The 5,254-nt window shown below is 33.9% G+C and overlaps 1 protein-coding gene across 17 annotated transcripts in view; it reads left to right on the top strand.

Annotated features, from left to right (window-relative positions):
- The first annotated feature begins 3,309 nt into the window (after window positions 1-3,309).
- The window catches only part of LOC142974273 (uncharacterized), a 126,532-nt gene continuing 124,587 nt past the window's right edge, over window positions 3,310-5,254 (top strand). For 16 of the 17 annotated variants that reach the window (XM_076116483.1, XM_076116487.1, XM_076116484.1 and 13 more), the window contains exons 1-2: window positions 3,310-3,445; window positions 3,703-3,820. The gene's annotated coding sequence lies outside the window, so the exon portion shown is untranslated. Of the gene's footprint in view, window positions 3,478-3,702; window positions 3,821-5,254 lie in introns of all 17 variants that reach the window. The other variant, XM_076116481.1, reaches the window with a different exon arrangement.

The following is a 5,254-nucleotide window of genomic DNA, read 5'->3' as shown; positions in this document are numbered from 1 at the left end:
TTAATTTTTTCGTAGAATATGAATGAATCTGAAGAAGATTGAATGATTCATTTCATATTCTACAGCCATGCCAATAAGTTAGAAACTATATTTACTACTACTATTTTTTCTTAACAATACTTATTATGTTTATAACAGTTATTATTAATTACTATCCAAAACCTATAAGCTTTCTTCATGGTTATGAGATTTTTTATTTGACCTTCCTCAACATATTTTTTAGTTATAAGTATTTGTTCGTGTTTCGGAAAAATGAGAAAAGAAAATGATTGCTAATTTCTGATGAAAAAGAAAAAATACAAATTTTTGTAAAACGTACTAATGTTGGTAGCCTCTGGCGCGGCCGGTATGCCGTCATCACAATACGTCAGAGGATAAAAAACGTCAAAGTCAACAACAGCTGTCAGAATGACACACGTATTTCAGTCGGGACATTTGTAATTTCGTTTAGAAAATATTCGTAAAGCTAACATTTAAAACGTTCGTCCAGAAATGAACATAAAATGATTTAATAAACTTACCACATATTGATTAACAGTCGAAAAAGCAAAAAGTTTTTCTTATCTATACTAATATTATAAAGCTGAAGAGTTTGTTTGTTTGATTGTTTGTTTGTTTGTTTGAACGCGCTAATCTCGGGAACTACTGGTCCGATTTGTTTGAAAAATTCTTTCAGTGTTAGATAGCCTATTTATCGAGGAAGGCTATAGGCTATATATCATCACGCTACGACCAATAGGAGCAGAGTACCAGTGAAAAATGTTACAAAAACGGGGAAAATTATGATTCTCTTATGTGACGCAAGCGAAGTTGCGCGGGTCAGCTATAGTTATATAAACATATAGTTTTACAACCAAGTTTAATTGTTAGCTACATCCTAATTTTAATCTCTAATGTCTATTAATTACTATGTATAAACGTCTAAACTGGCCTCTGCGATACAAGCCAGCTTAGTGCAAGGACCGCTGTATACGTTGCATTGTATATTGTTATAAATATAACCTCTAAGATAATAAAGAAATAAATATAAGTTTGGTGCCTACTACAAAATTTAGAGCAATACTCCTTCGGGCGGAGATTATTGCAAACACTTTTAATGTAGTGTCCTTTTTCGACGTGAGTGGTTTCAAAACATGCACTATATAAAACAATTTTAGCTTAGATGTGTCATTGTGGGCTAAATACAGTAAATCTTACTATTTTACTTAAATTAAACTTTGTTACGTTTTAACTATCAAACTGAACTAAACTACAAACTACAAACAAAACTATCAAACAATCATAAAGTGGCCTTATAATAAGTTTTGATTCGAGGTTTTAAATTGGAGTAGGTCTAGTCTATCTATTTCTTATAGATAGAAAAAAGCTATATCAACGCGAAAAATTATGCGGTCATGAAAATCAAATGAAACTTCATTCTGTGTAAGGTTTGCTGATTTGATACTAGATGGCAGCACCATCTGCTTGTTTGTTTCACTTTCTCTGATTAATAATTATTATGTGGATATTTATAAAATTTGATCCACCTTATACTTTTATTATACAATAATTACTTAGATTTACTTATACAATAATAATCATAATCTGGGTTAACAAGTGAGACACTATTTACTCCAGAAAATTGCTTGGTTTAAGAATGTTCAAAAGTTCATAATATGTAATATGAGCAAGAAGTACCTAAGTCCGTACTATATTATAGTCTTTTCCTAATTGCGCGTTAAACAGGGTCGGCACAAAACGTTTTGGTTCCCAAAACTATGCTGTAAAGTGATTTGGTTGATGATTTTACGAATGGCCGCCTTTCTGAACCCTAAGTAGATCTGTTTAGAAAATTAAGGTAGTGGTGAGAATAAATTATGTAAGAATTTGGAATATAGACAGGAGTGGGACTATACAGCTACAGTCAGTAGGGATGGAGTTAGGGTAGGTCAGAATCGCATGCCCGAATATGTATATTCTATGATTGTCAACAGTAAAAAATATTACATTCTATTAAAAGGTATAGAAAAAAATATATAAAACAATTCTAATACTTATACCTGTGACAGGTGAACATAGCATTGACTATAGTCACGTACATATTGTTTGCAACATTTTCAGCATTTTACATTTTGAAATCATTCATATTGTCCATAAAAATGTCAAAGTCGGGAATTTTGTGGTTTTAATTCACTGCACATTTATAATATAGGTTTCTAGAACTTTCGATGGTACTTTTGGCTCAACTCTTTGGAGAAACACAGCAATTTGTTAAGTTATTGATCAGACAGTAGGTAGAGACATTCGTGACAAACATCATTTATAATAATTATGAAGTTCGGTTTAAGTCGGAGTATTGAACTATACGGCGATCAAGCGTCGCATGAAACATCGAGTCTGCGTGGAAATCGAATCCATTTCTTTCGGAGCAGTAAACTCTAACCATTGCACCATTCAGGCCATGACGTTCTATTACTTATCCACAGTAGGGTTCGATCATTTGACTTAATTTATAAAAACGTCAAAGATAGTTATATCTTTAAATATTGGATTTAAGCATGGGAAGATTACTAGATTTTCTAAAATCTAGTCGCTTTTTACTCTTTGGATATTAATTCACTATTTACACTAGATGTAGTGTCTTCCTTGAACAACACAGGGCGAGCGACTTCGACGTCCTGGGAATCAAACTTGTTGTCGGTCGGCGGCGATACGCTGTATTAATAATTTAGATCGACCAAAGAAACTGACTATCTTATATCAATTTGGCCTCCACAAGCTGAGCTAAACATAAAATTATTATGTCTGTAATGTAACAAGTATTTTAAAATTGCGTCCGTGTAGTCTATTATGTAGTTGAGAGGCGAAAGGCACTAGTTTTGACAAATCTTTATACTTTGTACAAGTGTAATAATTACCATCTTAAATATTCTCACCGCAGACTATTGCAAACAACTTCGACATAGAACACTTAGTGCAATACCTGCTATTTTACAAATTTAGGTTAAAAACAACTTTTTTGTTCAATCTCTTTGTCATTTAACCATGCTTACATTGCTTACCCATTGTGTTTACATAACCCGGGACACGGATATCATGTAAAAGACACAGAACAAATTATGTCAGCACTAGCTTTCGTTTTTGAAACTTGACTGAAAAATCAAAGCTGAAAGCGACTATTGTGCGAACAAATGCGAGTGGCCTATCTCCTTTTTAGACTGACCATTGTAACGAGAGCTACTTGAAGTGTATTGTATAACACAAGGTGGACGGAGGAGGGGTGGTCGTATCGAATGCGGCGGCTCAACGTTTATCGGTTAAACTAAATAATATCACGGATTAACATTTACACATGCGGCTAGGCGGCTAGCGGTGGGCAGAGAGTGTCGCGAGAGCTGCAGTGACCGCAGTCGCTATTCGCGCACCGTCCGGCCTCCGCGTACATTTCCGAACGCACGCTCTCAACGTAACACACGCTTCCCGCCACAAATTCAAATCGTAGAACCCTTCGAAAACCGATATAATTATTTTTGTTGGTTGCGAATGAAGTGCACTCGCGCGTTAAGTCCGAGCTGACGGCGACACTTGCCGCCAGTGTCCGGATTGCGTCGAGGACGTTGACATCTAATCGATACGGAAATCGATCTATCGGTTTTCTTTTTTCGAATATGTAGAGTTTTTGGCGGGAAGTGCGTGTTCTAAAAGTTTTTTTTTAACTGCCAGTGAAGGTGTCGGTGTTTTTCAACAAGTGACAGATGGAATAATGGTGAATTCGACTTAAAAATTAATAAGTGTTTTTTTTTACTACAATTGAAGTTGAAGACCGTAATATTACTAAAAGGTAAGTTTCGCGTAATATAATTTTGTGTAATTATTTTTGTGGTGACTCAATGATAAATTGTTCGCTTTCTAAAGTTTCGACCATGAGTGTGGCTGCAGTCACGATAGACCGCTCTATCGGCCGACTAAGTAATCTGAAATAAATTAGACTTTAAATTTAGTCAGTGCGTAATGAGTAAAAATGTCGCAGTGAGCGAAATTATTGTTAATTATGCGTTTGGGTAACATTTTGCCAAGTGGCGGCTTGTGCAAAAACAAGTTTTATGAAAGTAAACGTACCCTATATCACTCGCTGCGTTGCGACATTTCACTTTGAGATAATTAAATATTGTTTTAATCAAAGTGAAGTTAGTTTTACCCTCTCTCGTAAGAAATCACTTTTCTTTTCAAATGCACGTCTGAGCAGTTATTACATTAGTTTAAAATTGCAGCTCGATACATAGTTGAGGCGATTTCTCGTGTAAACTGCGGGTAGAAATATTATTAAGTGCACTTGTTACAATGTGGTATGTAGTACAGAATGTAATACGACTAACGTTTGAAAGCCTTGGTGCAATAAATATTATCGCTGTTAGATCTTAAGCGTTCATATGTAGTTACATGAATCGTTCTATAATATATACAAATAACAGCATTCGGGTAAACTATAAAAAGAAACGGTGTAATGAAAACAAAAGTTAATTAATTTGCAACAGATCGTAGGCAGGAAAAGCACTTTTTACTTCGAAAAAGAAAGAACAAAACTTTCTGAGTTTACGCAACGAATAAAACTAGGTTTTTTAAACAAAAACTATTTAAACCTTGGTATAAATATTCGATACTATAAAACTAGAATAAGTATTACTTATTGACAAACAAAACAACTAAAAAAAACCCGTGTTTATCTATTCTTTATCAGTATTTAGCACTTGATTTTTCGAATTACAGTTACATTAACTTTGACAATGAGACTTAATAATTATCGCATTACAATAGTTATACAAAATCACACATTTCAAGCATAATTCAAAGTATTTATCGCACACCAAAAAAGCTTGAAAATGACAATTTCCTTATTGTTTTGCGAACTAAAACGTATTAAACAAGAGCATTCAATATCGTTATTAACTAACCGGATCTAAGCCAGCTGTTAGCAGAACTGTCCTATTGGTCAACCATTAGATTTAATCGCTACACTTTATACAATCCGTTCACTGAAAATACAAACACATAGAACTCTTATACAAACATACATAGCAACAATCTTTCTGGTATAAAAGTATGAGACGTATACGTAATAGCTTTTGTGGTTTGACAGTAGAATTCGATTTTTCTTTTAGAAAAGTATTAATAGTACTTATATTCATAGTAAATGGCTAGAGGCTTCTCAACTATAGCATGTGAATAATAATACTTGTCAGATGGTAAGAATAAATGTATTGATCATAAATTCTTT

Source organism: Anticarsia gemmatalis, chromosome 7 (genome assembly GCF_050436995.1).
Source record: "Anticarsia gemmatalis isolate Benzon Research Colony breed Stoneville strain chromosome 7, ilAntGemm2 primary, whole genome shotgun sequence".
Taxonomy (NCBI): Eukaryota; Metazoa; Arthropoda; class Insecta; order Lepidoptera; family Erebidae; genus Anticarsia; species Anticarsia gemmatalis.
The sequence above is the reverse complement of the archived record's forward strand: the minus strand, read 5'-3'. Positions and strand labels throughout refer to the sequence as shown.